The sequence below is a fragment of the Rhinopithecus roxellana genome, chromosome 13, assembly GCF_007565055.1.
Source record: "Rhinopithecus roxellana isolate Shanxi Qingling chromosome 13, ASM756505v1, whole genome shotgun sequence".
NCBI lineage: Eukaryota > Metazoa > Chordata > Mammalia > Primates > Cercopithecidae > Rhinopithecus > Rhinopithecus roxellana.
The window spans coordinates 25,444,694-25,460,717 of NC_044561.1; the positions used below are offsets into that span (position 1 = coordinate 25,444,694).

Sequence of the window (16,024 nt, forward strand, 5' to 3'; positions counted from 1 at the left end):
ATCAATTAACTTCAAACATAGTATGCTAAATGAAGGAAATCAGATTCCAAATATATATTTGTGTGTGTATATATATATATATATATATCCCATTTCTATTAAAGAAGCAGGAAATTTATGGAGATGGAATATCATAGCAGCATTGCTTAGGGCTGGAGATGGGAGTGGGGATTAACTGCCCATGAGCAAGACAGAACTTGTACACAGTATCAATTTAATAAAGCATCAAATTGTATACCTTTTCAGTGGGTGAATTTTATGATGAGTTCACACCCAGTATAGGGCATATCTCTTGCACCCTGCCCTCTGCAGGTGGATGCCAGCTCCCAGCCAGCTATCAGTGACCGAAGGTCCTTGTGATTTCCACATGGTGGCTTCCGTCAAGGGGCCGGTGGGCAGAGGCCCTGGCTGAGTCAATAAGGCTGGCAAGGCTCATGGCTGTGTTCTGGATGCAGGCCCGGTAGATGTTTGACAGGGAGGTGGCAAACCTGGAGGCCCTCCAGGGCACGGGCCTGGTGCGGGCACTGAGGTCCATGAAGGTCATTGATTTGCCGAGAGGTGGGGCCACCTTTGTGATGGAGCACTTGAAGATGAGGAGCTTGAGCAGGTGAGCGTGGGTGACAGACCCATATGCACACAAGTGCACAGGCAGAGAGAGACTCAGAGAGAGGGAGTGACTCAGAGAGAGATAGAGATAGGGATGGGGCAGAGTGAGACAGAGAAATGGAGTAGCCTCTGGCTGAGCCGTCCACACAACTGCCCAGTTATCAGAGGCAGGGCCAAGAGTTCCACCCTGCCATTCTTAATTGAGATAAAAAGTTACTGCTTTCTGATATATGACTGTTTTTTTTTAGTTTGCTGTAATGAGGCTGCATAAAGTGAATATATATCTATACCTGTATCTATATATAATTTTTTAAAAAACACAGTCTCACTCTGTTGCCCAGGCTGGAGTGCAGTGTTACAGTCTTGACTCACTGCAACCTCTGCCTCCAGGATTCAAGTGATTCTCCCCGCTCAGCCCCCTGGGCAGCTGGGACTACGGGTGCCCACCACCACACCTGGCTAATTTTTCTATTTTTAGTAGAGGTGGGGTTTCACCATGTTGGCTAGGCTGGTCTCAAACTCCTGACCTCAGGTGATCCACCCATCTTGGCCTCCCGAAGTGCTGGGATCACAGGTATGAGCCACCGTGCCCTGCCTGCTTTGTACTTTATAGCACATTAATGCCAGCTCACTTTTGGCAAAATGAAGCTGATCCATGAATTATCTGGAGTCCTTACATTTTTTTCTTTTTTCCTTTCATTTTCTTTTTTTTTTTTTTTTTTGAGGCGGAGTCTTGTTCTGTCGCCCAGGCTGGAGTGCAGTGGCCGGATCTCAGCTCACTGCAAGCTCCGCCTCCCGGGTTCCCGCCATTCTCCTGCCTCAGCCTCCCAAGTAGCTGGGACTACAGGCGCCCGCCACCTCGCCTGGCTAGTTTTTTGTATTTTTAGTAGAGACGGGGGTTTCACTGTGTTCGCCAGGATGGTCTCAATCTCCTGACCTTGTGATCCGCCCGTCTTGGCCTCCCAAAGTGCTGGGATTACAGGCTTGAGCCACCGCGCCCGGCCCCTTTCATTTTCTTTTCTTTTTTTTTTTTTTGAGATCGAGTATCGCTCTGTTTCCCCAGGCTGGAGTGCAGCGGTGTGATCTCAGCTCACTGCAGCCTCCACCTCCTGGGTTCAAGCAACTCTCCTGCGTCAGTCTCCCAAGTAGCTGGGACTACAGGCACCCGCCACCACGTCTGGCTAATTTTTGTATTTTTGGTAGAGACGGGGTTTCACCATGTTAGCCAGGCTGTTCTCGAACTCCTGACCTCATGATCCACCCACGTTGGCCTCCCAAAGTGTTGGGATTACAGGTGTGAGCCACCGCACCCAGCCTCTACATGTTTTTCCAATTATTAAACTCATAGTCATTGTATAAAATGTGGAAAATACAAACTCATGTGAAGACATAAAGCCACCACAATTCCATCAGCAAAGAATGATCACTGTGAACATTTTGGCATATGATGATCATCCCAGTTGTTTTTTTCGAGATGAGTCTTACTCTCTTGCCCACGCTGGAGTGCAGTGGTGCGATCTCGGCTCACTGCACCCTCCTCTGCCCAGGTTCATGCAATTCTCCTGCCTCAGTCTCCTGAGTAGCTGAGATTACAGGCACCTGCCACCTCACCCAGCTAATGTTTGTATTTTTAGTAGAGACAGGGTTTCACTATGTTAGCCAGGCTGGTCTGAAACTCCTGACCTCAGTGATCCCCCACCTCAGCCAGCCAGTGACCCTCACTGGGGTGCAGCTCCTGGGGCAGTATCGTGTGGTGAGACCCCAGCTCCTGGGACTTGAGTTCCCATTGTGGGTACTGAGCAGCCCCAGTGGGCTTCCCCTGACGTGCCAGCCCAAGGAAGCCCCCTGGTGCCCACACTGGCATTTTCTGGCACTTCCAGGGGCTCACTGGTGCTCACCTCACATCCCTCCCATCTGCAGGGAGCTGGTCTGGCTGATCCCGAGCAGCAAATGGTGCTGCTGCCAGGAAGACTGACCCCAGGCTTGGGCAGGGTCTGCAGTCCCGACCTTCTACCCCGGCAGCAGCTGACCTGGCTGTGGACTCCTGCACCCAGTGCAGCAACCAGGGGTGTGGAGGAGAGTGGCCTGGAGGGTCTACTGTGAGAAGGGCCCAGAAGTCAGAGATCTCATAGCCCAGCCCCACTCAGGTCTCACCCGGGCTCTTGGGTGCTGCATGCTGTGTTATTCGCCAGCTGCTCGGCATTATAATTGAAGGTTGCTGCTGAAGCCTGGGAAGATCCCAGCTGCAAAAGGCAGTTCCTTCCTCAAGTTGCAGAACGTGGCTGGAGGGGCTGGCTCAGCCCGGGGTGAGCGTTCACACTAGGACTGAGTTCAGAGATGAGTGGGTGGGAAGGTGCAGCAAGGCCCTCAAGGGTCCCCAAAGGCGCCGAAGTCCCATGAGGGAGAGGCTGGAGACAAGGCCCTGGTCCAGCACTGGGCCCTGCAGGGCTGTTGGGTGGCTGCGCCAGGGCCAGCTGGGTTTTGCCTGAGTCCTGGCAGGGGCATCCACGACATGGTCGGGCAGTGGCGCAGCAGTGGTCATTGGGAACATTCCCCGGGTGTCTCAGGGGGTTCCACAGAGGCCAGCTGTGTCATGAGACTCTCGTGCCATTGCACAGGAAGACACCAGATCAGGTAAGGAGCTTCGGTCAAGCCTGGCTTGGCTTCTGCATCCTCCCCGGAGGGGGATCCCCCGCCTGTGCCCCCAGCTTTTGTTTGGCTGAAAGTTGGGCCTTGAGGCCCCAAGCATCCGGGGGCTCTGGGACCCCCCAAAGTCCAGGCTTAGTGTCCTCCCAAAGGACCCTCCTCCCCCAGGACCCCACAATGACTCAGGTCAGGACTGTGAGGTGCCTTGGCGGCCTGCAAGGGAACAACTGTCTTCTCAGACACAGTACCAGGCGCTGGACCTGGGGGTCTCCATAGGGCGCCTCTGACTGATGTCCCTGTCTCACATAGAATGCTGTGGCCTTGAAGTGCCCCTCAGGAAGTCTTTGTGTGCCCCCCATCCTAGACAGAATCAGCCCGTCTGTCCCTGCCCTGCCCCAGGGGCCATCTCCCCAGCCCTGGAACCTCCCCCAGGGATCCTGGGCCTCTGAGGGTACAGGTTCCAGGGAGACAAGGGGCTGCCCCATCTGGCCACCCCCCCGACAGGGTCCCATGCCAGGCAGCTGGGAACCAGCAGGTGGCTTTGGACCTTGGCGGTGTCCCGAGGTGGCAGGTGCCCTGCCCCTGTGCTGGCCTCCAGGCCTTTGCATGCCTAGGTTCCACCCTTGACAGCCCCTCACTCTGCACTCAGAAACCAGCTCAGGGCTGCCAGGGGCTCACAGGAGCCCAGAGTGCGCCCAGCCCAGGCCTTGGTCCTCTGTCTAGGGCTATTCTGGGACCCAGCAAGAGTCTGTTGAGTGCCTACTGTATATGTATACAGTTGAGGGGGAATGTTGCTCAGCCTCCACATTGCACACTAGTCTGGTCTAGAGAGCTGGACCAGTTTAGGGGCGTTGGGGCCCATCCCCCAGGGCATCGCCACACCCACTGGGCTTTGCCCTTGCTGGCTGCCCCCACCCTGTCCCCTCCTATGCACACTCTCCAGGCCCTGGGCAGCGCTCCCTGCCAGGCTTCTCAGAAGGCCTCCCTGACCTTCCCACTGCACCCCATGTCTCCCACAGTGGTCCTTCCTCCTCACCCCCTCTCATTACCGTGCCACCTCGTATCAGCCTCAGAGGGCGGCTCTTCCTTGCTCTCTCCCACGGCAGCAACCAGGACAGCACACAGGACAGCAGCTGAGGGGACGTGGAGTGGCCGGGAACATCATGGCCCGGCCCCCAGTGGTCTGCTCTGCCCATCCTGACCCAAAGCCTGGGATGACCCCTCCTCGCTGGAAGGCAAGGGAGGACTGGATCAGCAGAATCCATCACCCAGGGGGCAGCTCCCACACGCTGACTGTAAACAGCTGTTAGCATTTTGAAGCGCAAAATAAACTTTTAACAGCAGAGCAGTTACTCTCTTCTGCGCTGCAAGCTGAGGGCCTGGGAGTTCCTGCACCCTGCTAGCTGCCCCTCAGCCTGACCCCAGACAACTGTGGATGCCCATATGGCTGAGGCCCGGTCAGCTTGGCGACCTGGGACCAGCCTGTCTGGCATCCCTGGACTCAGCTGCCTCCTCCAGGGAGTGATGGATCCGACCCAGGCCTGGCCTGGGGTTCCTGACACTCTCACAGGGCCCCAACCAGGCCTGGAGTGTTCCTACCTCCACTCCAATGAGAACACAGGGCGGCCCTGCACCTCCAGCCTCCTTCTTCCCCATCTTCATGTCTCCACTCCCCGCACTGCTGCTGTGCTGGGGGACCTGGGGACGTGTGGGGTTTACAGGGGCCTAGGCATGCCCGGCCAGGCCCAGCCTCAGGGATCACATGGCAGAGTCCTGCACCCTATGGCCCCTGCTTGGGATGCTCCCTGCAGGTCCCAGGAACCACTGCAAGGAGGGGGAAGGGCCTCAGAGCCCTTCCCCTGAGCTGAGGGCTGGCAGCCGCCCTTTGGCTTTGGAGAAGATGAGCTAGGTCTAGCAGGGACTAATTATTTCTACAGCAGCCGCTTTGCCTGCCCGGTGCCCCCACTGTCCTCACCACAGGCCCCATGGCTTGTTCTGAGTGTCCTGTGTGTGTGCATGTGTGTCTGTGAGCATGCTGCCTCGTGTATGTGTGCTGCACATGTGTGAGCATGCTGTCCAGGTGTGCATGTGTGTGCGTGCTGCCCACATGGGTATGTGAGCATGCTGCCCAGGTATGCACATATGTACACGTGTGAATGTGCTGCCCACATGTGCGTGTGTGTGAGCATGCTTACCATGTGCATGCATGTGTGCGTGAGAATGTGTGGCCCACGTGTGCATGTGTATGTGCTGTCCATGTGCACATGTGTGCATGTGTATGCTGCTCATATGTATGCATGCATGTGTGCTGCTCACGTGTGCATGTGTGCTGTCCATGTGTGCATGTCCTGTGTGTGCTGCTGTGGGCATGTAAGCTTGCTGTTCATGTATGCACGTGTGAGCGTGCTTGTCATGTGTGCCTGTGTGCTGTCCATGTGTGCACGTGTGAGCATGCTGCCCGTGTGTGTTTGAGCATGCTGCCCGTGTGTGTGTGAGCATGCTGCCCGTGTGTGAGCATGCTGCCCATGTGAGCCTGTGTGTGCGCGTGTGTGAGCATGCTGCCATATGGGCATGTATGTCTGTGTCTGCCCTCTGTGCCATGGTGTGTGCCCTCCTGGGCTTCCCTGCCCCTTCATCTCCATGATGCCCTCTGGTCCCTGGCTCTCCTCTCCTGTACCCTGTTCCTTCCTCTCCCCAACCCTGGGTCCCCACCCCAATCCTCAGCCCACCCAGTGCTGATGGGGAATCAGGTACCAGAGTGTGCACCTCTCCCGGCCTGGCTGTGTGACTGGGAGCTGAAGAGCCCTCTCTGGGCCCACTGCCGCTGCACTGTCTCCCAAGCGAGGTTACTTGTGCACCTGACACAGGCTGAGCTCAGCAATTGTGTCCCAGTTGCTCCAGCTCTGAAAGGGGCCCTGAGGATAGACCCAGGGTCACGGGGTAGGCTCTAGGCTGGAGAGCTGCCCACAGCACAGGGTGGGCCCAGCACCCACGCCAGACAAAAAACCACCAAAGGGAGCCATGGAGTGACAGGTGAGATGAGAACCCCCAGCTCTAAGAGATTTGGGTCTGCTAGGCCCCTGCACCAACAAACGAAAATAATCCCCGGGCCTGACCGCCGCTCAACTCCTGCACCTGGCTGGCCCTGCGGGCTCGGTGAAGACAGGAAATCATACCAGGCTGAGGGATGCTTCCAGTGAGGTCAGGCCCACTAGCAGGGGAGGCCATTGTGGGCGGCGGCTCAGCGCAGGCCTGCTGCCTCCCCTCATCCACTCCCAGGCTGAAATCAGGTGGAGGTATCCAGGCTGGTTCCTCCCAGGCCCTCTGAATACACCCAGCCTGGCCATCGCAGGGCCAGGTCCCGCCAGGCTCTGTCCAGCTTTGTTGGGTCTCTGGCACACAAGCCCAGCCACCCGGGCCCTCCCACATGGGCAGCGGGGATGCAGGTTCCACTCCACAGCCCAGGAACCAGCACAGGTGCTAGGACACCAGAGCCCTTGCTAACCAGGAGGGAGCTGCCCAGCAGAGATGGAGCCTTACCCTCCGGCTGCCCCCCGGCGCCCCTCTCCTTGCAGCCTTTTCCCACTCCCTGACCTGCCCAAGGGGCTGCCAGGGCTTCAAAGGCCCCTGCTGGGGTTCCACTTCATCACCTCAGGGCACAACTCATTCCCCTCCCCCCAGGAGCTGTCACCTTGGATACCATCTGCACCCAGGCAGCTCAGAGACGCTTCCTCTGGGCCTCCCAGACCCCCTGGCCAGGCAGGCAACTGATGGGATCAACATCCCCTCTAACCAGGAAACCAGCTGGCCAGCTCCGGGACATTTGTGAATAAATGAATGAGTAACAAAAGAACAAATGAGGGCGCGGTGGCTCACGCCTGTAATCCCAGCACTTTGGGAGGCCTAGGCGGGGGATCCCGAGGTCAGGAGATCAGACCATCCTGGTTAACACAGTGAAACCCCGCCTCTACTAAAAAAAAAAAAAAAAAAAACAGGCATGGTGGCAGGTGCCTGTGGTCCCAGCTACAACGGAGGCTAAGGCAGGAGATGGTGTGAACTCGGGAGGCGGAGCTTGCGGTAAGCAGAGATGGCACCACTGCACTCCAGCCTGGGCGACAGAGGAAACAAATGCTCCAGGCCTTCCCACAGAGCTTGGGGTTGCCCCGGGTAACTGCAGGAGGAGGGGCTCAGTCCACAGGGCCCTAGACCCACCTTTTTTTGGACAGCAATGCCCAGAGTAGGCTTGGGTGCCCTAGGCCTGGCGCCAATTTCCCCACTGCACACGGCTGGTCAGTATACATACGGTCTGCTGGGGAGGTGGACGCAGAGGGAGTAGAAGTTCCTGCCGCTGCTTCCCATGTTGCTCCCATCTGCCCGACTGCCTGGCAGGCTGGCCCTTTCTGGTGTGGCATCACCACGTGGCTGGTTCTGCCTGGTGGGCACATTAGGAGTTGGGCATGGCACGCCTGGGCTCCATGCAAGGCCTGCAGGCTCCCTCTCCCCCTCTGGGATCCAGCAGCATCTGAGAGAGTCATCAGATGACTTAAAATAGGGCCTCACCCAACCACCCTGTGGGGGTTTGCCAGGCCTCTGGCCTGGGTGCCCAGACGTGTAGCCACTGTCCTCTGGCATTGGCCAGGGTGGCCTCTGTCCCCATCTCTCTCCTCCAAGAGGTGGCTCTGCTGCCCAGCCAACCCCTCCTGCTGCCCCCTCCCTCCTCTAGGTCAGACCCCAACCCATTCCGCAGGCCTGACTGGAGGGACACAGACTGCCCCGTTTCTGCCTGGTGACCAGTGCCCACTGTGCACTCCCCCAGGTCAGCCGAGCCTGGCACACAGTGGGTGCTCCCTAAATAGCCATGGAGGATATCACAGCCACCCCCATTTTATTCAGGTGTCACCAGCTCCCCTGCTCTTCAGGCCAGGCTTTCCCTGGAGGAAGGGGAGGCCGCGTCTACAAAGCCATGTTTTCATTAGCAAGAGATGAATAATTAATGCCATGGTGCCTTTGAAAACTGTTTTGGTTTTTATTTTCAACTTTTCTATGTATAGAAACAGCACTTCTGTTAGTCACCAAATTTTTTTTTTAATAAACGTGGCAGTTACTCATTCAATCCCTGGTGCTCCCTGGGGCGGCTGGCACAGGGGTAAAGAGAACCTGCCAGGGCTCCACTGGCAGACTCTACCATGTGCCTGCCCAACCCCCACCCCCCATGCACAGCCAGGGTGGAGGACACAGGGCAGAAGGCAGAGATTGGTGGGCAAGGCCTGGCCAGAGGCCAGAGCTGCAGTGCAGTTGCACAGTGGCCAAGCCCTGTGGCACACTGGGGCCCTGCCTGGGTCCTCAAGCTTTCCAGCCTGGAATGGGGTGATGGTGCAGGGGACCCAAGGTCTGATCACGCTGCCCAGGTATTCTAGGCAGAGGCTGGGAGCTCCCCTCACAGAGATGGCAGGAAGCATGGGAGGGCCCAGGAGGGCAAGCTGAGCCAGCCATGAGGTGCAAGGCGAAGCTCTGCACCACCCACCAGGCCCACCTGCCTCTTTGTGCTCAGAGCCTGGGGACCGAAGCTGAGGCCTAGAGAATTCATGGGCTCCATAATTCTCCAGGTCGAGAGGCAGCCACTATTGATTTCTTGGCTCTTCAAGTCCATCCACAAATCCCATTACTTGGTGCTTTCTCAGAAATTAAGTCAGCAACACTTCTATTTTCAAATTACAAGTTGAGGAGACTTTGGGGCAGCAGAAGACAAAACAGTATGTTCCAAGTGCACCTTCCCTGGCCAGCTGCCACAGCACCTGAGCCCTCTGGCCCATCCACAGTCAGGGGTCGAGTGGACATCCCAGCTCAATGCCCCCTGCCACTGTCCAGTTGCAACTGCCTGGCTTGGACACGGTCTTTTCTAACCCTGCAGCCTCTTCCTCAGCTTCTCCTGAAAAGGAAGGTGGAAGCCATGGGCTTAAGCAGGAGCCAGCTGAGGCACGGTGGTGGCTGAGGCGGCTGCAGCTCCAGGGAGGGGGTCTGAGTCTCCTGTCACTATTTCCAGGGCTGGGAACACCAGAGTCGGTCTCTCCCCTTCTACTGCCTCCAACATGGTAACAGTGGCAGCAGCAGCACATCCAGGGACCCAGGCCAGTTTTAAACCTCCCACTGCACCCCCCGTGTCCTGGGCTCCGGAGACCACTGGTGGAGACAGCCGTTCTGAGGATTACTCCTCTTCTCCCCATTCCAATGCTGCTGCTGCTGCTGCTGCTGCCAGTCTGGCTGCTGAGGAGAAGCAGGACCAGTCGCTGCTGTCACATGCGTCTGTGTGAAGAGACCACCACAGACTTTGTGTGAACAATAAAGCTTTTTATTCACCTGGGTGCAGGTGGGCTGAGCCCAAGAGAGAGTCAGCGAAGGGAGACAGGAGTGGGGCAGTTTTACAGGACTTGTGTAGGTAGTGGAAAATGACAGTCAAAGGGGTTGTTCTCTGGTGGGCAGAGGTGGGGGGTCACAAGGTGCTTGGTGGGGAGCTTCTGAGACTCATTGTCCAGGAGAAGGAATTTCACAAGATAATGTCATCAGTTAAGACAGGAACCAGCCATTTTCACTTCTTGTGTGATTCTTCAGTTGCTTCAGGCCATCCAGATGTATCTGTGCAGGCTTGGGCTCAGAGGCCTGACATTCCTGACTTCTTATATTAGTAAGAAAAATCAAACAAAATAGTGGTGAAATGTTGGGGCAGTGAAAATTTTGGGGGGTGATATGGAGAGATAATGGGCGATGTTTCTCAGGGCTGCTTTGAGTGGGATTAGGGGTGGCATGAGAACCTAGAGTGTGAGAGATGAAACTGAAGAAAGATTTTGGGGTAAAGGGTAACCTTGTGGGGTTGTTAAAAGGAGCATTTTTTGCATAGAATGATTGGTGATGGCCTGGGTGCAGTTTTGTACGAATTGAGAAACTAAAGGGAAAACACAGGTCCAAATAAGAGGAGGAGAAAAATAGGTATTAAAGGGCTAAGAATTGGGGGGACCCAGAACATCCAATTAGAGAGTGTCCAAGGGGTTTCAGCATAATTATTTGCTTGGTTGGTGAGTTTTTGTGCTTTATCCTTGAGTTTTTTTATGTTGTCATGTACCAGGCCAGATTAGTTTAGGTAGAAACACCACTCTTCATTTAAAAACATAGAGTCCTGGCCAGGTGCGGTGGCTAATGCCTATAATCCCAGCACTCTGGGAGGCTGAGGCGGGTGGATCACAAGGTCAGGAGATCGAGACCATCCTGGTTAACACAGTGAAACCCCATCTCTACTAAAAATACAAAAAATTAGCCGGGCATGGTGGTGGGCACCTGTAGTTTCAGCTACTTGGGAGGCTGAGGCAGGAGAATGGTGTGAACCTAGGAGGGGGAGCTTGCAGTGAGCCAAGACAGCACCACTACACTCCAGCTTGGGCGACAGAGTGAGACTCTATCTCAAAAAAAATATATATATAGATAGATAGATAGATAGATAGATAGATAGATATACACACACACACACACACACACACACAGAGTCCTCCTTTTTCAGCAGTAAGTCAGTCAAGGCCTATTATTGTCTTCTTATATTAATAATAAGAAAAACAAAACAAAATAGTAGTGAAGTGGTGGTGTCACGAGGGGAACAGAAACCTGTTCGGTCCTATTTGCAAATTGAATTTTGGGGGTAAGGAAAACTAGTGTATATGTGCCTGTCCAATTAACGGGTAGACACGTGTAGGTGGAGGAGCCACAGAGGAAGAAGAGACCTTGTGTAAGGCAAAACTGGAAATGTAAAGTGGGTGAAAGAATTGGAGCGTGCCTTCCCAGCAAAGGTCATCTATCCACTCCAAGAGGGAGTTAAGAGTGGCAGTTAGGGGATGAGACCAGGACCAGCTATGATGGTCTGGAGAAAAAGTATAAGCCAGCAGTGTAGACAAGGGCACCATTTATGGATAGGGAGAACAAAGAATAGAAGTATGACTAGATAGAAGATAGCAGGGATGAAAAGTTTTTGGGATGCAGTCCAAGTAGTGGGGGTGACTGCATAAAGCCCTGTTGTAAAGAGTAGGGTAAAGAAGAATAGACCTAACAAAATGAAAGGATGTGTTAGGCTCATAAGTGTGACGGCTGTTCTTCAGAAATGTAGGTGAGTTTAAGAGAAGCAGGGGTGAGTACTTATGACTTCCAGGAAGAAGAGAGATCAGGCTGGCTGGCTGACAGACACAGCTTTATTCTGGAATGGTGAACCCAATGGGGAGGGTCCTGCAAGCAGACGGCAGTTGGGGTACTATAAATGACTAAGTAGGGTCCGGCTCATTGAGGTTGTAGAGTTTGAGGGGTCAGATTTTTTTTTTTTTCAGACGGGGCCCGCTCTGTCGCCCAGGCTGTAGTGTAGTGGCCGGATCTCAGCTCACTGCAAGCTCCGCCTCCCGGGTTTACGCCATTCTCCTGCCTCAGCCTCCCGAGCAGCTGGGACCACAGGCGCCCGCCACCTCGCCCGGCTAGTTTTTTGTATTTTTTAGTAGAGATGGGGTTTCACCGTGTTAGCCAGGATGGTCTCGATCTCCTGACCTCGCGATCCGCCCATCTCGGCCTCCCAAAGTGCTGGGATTACAGGCTTGAGCCACCGCGCCCAGCCGAGGGGTCAGATTCTTAATAAGAACTGATCGTTCAAGAGAAGATTAGCAGCCTGGCAAATTTCCTGTCTAGCCTGCTGGAGGACTGGAAGATAGTCACCTAGAGGGATAGTGTCTGGGATAAGGTTGGGGCCAAGCAAGAAAATGCATCCATATAAAAGTTCAAGTGGACTGTACCCTGTAGCATTTTGAGAACAGGCTCTAATTCTGAGAAGGGCAAGAGGTAAAAGTACTATCCAGTCCTTTTTAAGTTGGAGGCTGAGCTTGGTGAGGTGTGTCTTTAAAAGACCATTAGTCCGTTCTACCTTTCCTGAAGACTGAGGATGGTAAGGGGTATGAAGCTTCCACTGAATACCAAGAGCCTGAGAAACTGCTTGGGTGGGGAAAAAGGCAGCAATGAGCTGTGGCTGTAGTCTAGGAAGTGTCAGGGAAGCAGCTAATTTAGTTAAAATGCCTTGACCTAATAAGGGAACTGGACAGGTAGGGATAACTAAAAAGGAGTGCATAAAAGAATATTGTCCAAGTTGGCACCAGAGTTGGGGAGTTTTAAGAGGTTTAGAAGCCTGGTCATCAATACCCAAAACAGTTATGGAGGCCAGAGAAACAGGCCATTGAAAGGAAGGTGATGTGGAGTGGGTAGCCTCCATACTCATTAAGAAGGGGACAGACTTACCCTCCACTTTAAGTTACCCAAAGCATCTGTGAAGGTCCAGGAGGCTTCTGAGGCGACTGGGTAGCGTCAGTCTTCAGCCACTAAGCTGAGAAAATCTGGGAAGGAGTCAGTCAGAGAGCCTTGGGCCAGAGTTCAAGGGGCTCTGTGAGTGGCTGCCGGGCAAGTTGGACAGTCCAATTTCCAGTGGGGTCCCACACAGATGGGACATGGCTTAGGAGGAATCCCGGGCTGTGGGCATTCCTTGGTCCAGTGGCCAGATTTCCAGCACTTGAAGCAAGATCCTGGGGGAGGAGGTCCCGAAGGACTGCCTGACCACTGTGGCTTAGGCGTTTTGAAGTTCTTGTGTGCTGGAGATGTGGCTGGGGTTTGTCTCACAGTGAAGGCAAGTAATTCCAACTCTTTTCTATTATTGTACACCTTGAAGGCGAGGTTAACTAAGTCCTCCTGTGGGATTTGAGGGCTGGAATCTAATTTTTGGAGTTTTTTTTCAAATATCAGGAGTGGATTGGATAATAAAATGCATATTGAGAATGAGACGGCCTTCTGGCCTCTCTGGGTCTAGGCAAAGCATTTAAGGGTTGTTGCCAAACGGGCCATGAACTGGGCTGGAGTTTTATATTTGATGAAAAAGAGCCTAAACCCTAAATGATTTAGGAGAGGTCAGATAAAGAAAAAGGAGCATTAACCTTGACTGTGCCTTCAGCTCCAGCCACCCCCTTAAGAGGAAATTGTTGGGCAGGTTGGGGAGGGCTACTTGCGGAATGAAACTGTAAGCCAGACGGGGTGTGAGGAGAGGAGGTGATAAAAAAGATTATAGGGTGGGGGAGTGGAGGCTGGGAAAGAACTGGGACCTGTTTCTGCCTGGCAAGGAGCAGCCTGAGGAGGGGAGAGGTCAGATGTGTCCATAGAAAAGCAGGATTCAAAGGACTCAGAGCTTGGGATGCAGACTGAAGGAACAGACAGGAGAGACAGAAGAACGATTTGGCATGAGTTGCATGGGAGCAGAGATTAGGAAAGGACCAATGTGTAAAAGAATACCTGGACGTCAGGCACCTCAGACCATTTGTCCATTTTACGACAAGAATTACCTAGATCTTGTAGGGGGCAGAAATCGAAAGTGCCATTTTCTGGCTATTTGGAACCACTGTCGAGTTTGTGTTGGGGTCAAGCAGTATTGCAGAGGAAGATAAGGCGTTTAGTGTTTAGGTTTTAGGTCAGGTGAGAGTTTAAGCTCTTGAGAACACAGGCTAAGGGAGAAGGAGGAGGAATGGTGGGTGGAAGCTTGCCTACAGTGAAGGAGGTAAGCCCAGAGAAAAGAGAGGGTAGAGACACAGTGGGGGGTGGGTGATACTTGCCACCCAGGGGAGGTGGTGCTTGCCACCCAGGGGAGGTAGTGCTTGCCACCCAGGGGAGGTGGTGCTTGCTACCAAGGTGAAGGATCAAGGCAGGCATCCCTGTGGTGTTCAGACACCTCTAAAATGTGGGTGTAATCAGGCAGGCGTCCCTGCAGTGATTAAACACCAAGGGAAGACTGTCTTCCCGAGTTCATGACCGGCGCAGGAGTTTTTGGTTCACAGATAAAACGCCTCTCCTCTGTATCTACCAGAAAAGGAAAGGAACTAAAATTAAGCGAAGAGAGAGACTGAAGGGTGGCACTGAAATTGAAAGGAGAAAGAGGTTGAGGAATAGTGAGAGAGATTGGAGAAGAGAGTAAAAAGAGGCCACTTACCCGATTTAAAATTGGTGAGATGTTCCTTGGGCTGGTTGGTCTGAGGACCTGAGATGGTAGGTGGATCTTTCTCACGGAGCAAAGACAGAAGGACAGGGGATTGATCTCCCAAGGGAGGTCCCCCAGTCCGAGTCACGGCACCAAATGTCACACGCGTTCCTGTGAAGAGACCACCAACAGGCTTTGTGTGAGCAATAAAACTTTTTAATCACCTGGGTGCTGGTGGGCTGAACCTGAAAAGACTCAGCGAAAGGAGATGGGTGGGGGGGCAGTTTTATATGATTTGTGTAGGTAATGGAAAATTAATCAAAGGGGTTGTTCTCTGGCAGGCAGGGGCAGGGGTCACAAGGTGCTTGGTGGGGAGCTTCTGAGACTCATTGTCCAGGAGAAGGAATTTCACAAGATGTTGTCATCATTTAAGGCAGGAACTGGCCATTTTCACTTCTTTTGTGATTCTTCGGTTGCTTCAGGCTATCTGGATGTATCTGTGCAGGCTTGGGCTCAGAGACCTGACAGCTGCCATCCAGCAGCCATTACTGAGCTGTGGTCCAGAGCCAAGTGGCAGTAGAGCAAGGGGCATCAGGTACTGCCAAGTCCAGAGCCATTTCCATCCTGCAGAAAAAGACCCACCACCCGCAGCTTCTGCCATCTCTCTCCTCTTTTTTCCTCAGCCACAGGCTCCCAGACATGACAGCCATCATCAAAGGGATCGTTAGCAGAAACAAAAGGAGATATCAAGAGGATGGATTCGACTTAGAATTAACCTATATTTATCCAAACATTATTGCTATAGTATTTCCTGCAGAAAGACTTGAAGGCGCATACAGGAACAATACTGATGATGTAGAAATGTTTTTGGATTCAAAGCATAAAAACCATTACAAGATACACAATATTTGTGCTGAAGGACATTATGACACCACAAAATTTAACTGCAGAGTTGCACAATATCCTTTTGAAGACCGTAACCCACTACAGCTAGAACTTATCAAACCTTTTGTGAAGATCTTGACCAATGGCTAAGTCATGTTGCAGCAACTCACCGTAAAGCTGGAAAAGGACAAACTGGTGTAATGATTTGTGCATATTTATTACATAGGGGCAAATTTTTCAAAGCACAAGAGGCCCTAGATTTCTAAGGAGAAGTAAGGACAAGAGACTAAAAGGGAGTAACTATTCCCAGAGGTGCTATGTGTATTATTACAGCTACCTGTAAAAGAATCATCTGGATGAGACCAGTGGCACTGTTGTTTCACAAGTGTTTGAAACTATTCCAATGTTCGGTGGCAGAACTTCCAAGCCTCAGTCTGTGGTCTGCCAGCTAAAGGTGAAGATACATTCCTCCAATTCAGGACTCACACGATGGGAAGACAAGTTCATGTACTTTGAGTTCTCTCAGCCATTACCTGTGTGTGGTGATATGGAAGTAGAGTTCTTCCACAAACAGAACAAGATGCTAAAAAAGGACAAAATGGGCCGGGCGCGGTGGCTCAAGCCTGTAATCCCAGCACTCTGGGAGGCCGAGACGGGCGGATCACGAGGTCAGGAGATCGAGACCATCCTGGCTAACACGGTGAAACCCCGTCTCTACTAAAAAAAAATACAAAAATCTAGCCGGGCGAGGTGGCGGGCGCCTGTAGTCCCAGCTACTGCGGAGGCTGAGGCAGGAGAATGGCGTAAACCCGGGAGGCGGAGCTTGCAGTGAGCTGAGATCCGGCCACTGCACTCCAGCCC

The 16,024-nt window shown here is 53.3% G+C and overlaps 1 pseudogene; it reads left to right on the forward strand.

Moving 5' to 3' along the window:
• The first annotated feature begins 2,968 nt into the window (after positions 1-2,968).
• LOC115892644 lies at positions 2,969-15,752 on the forward strand (annotated as a pseudogene).
• Positions 15,753-16,024: the final 272 nt, after the last annotated feature.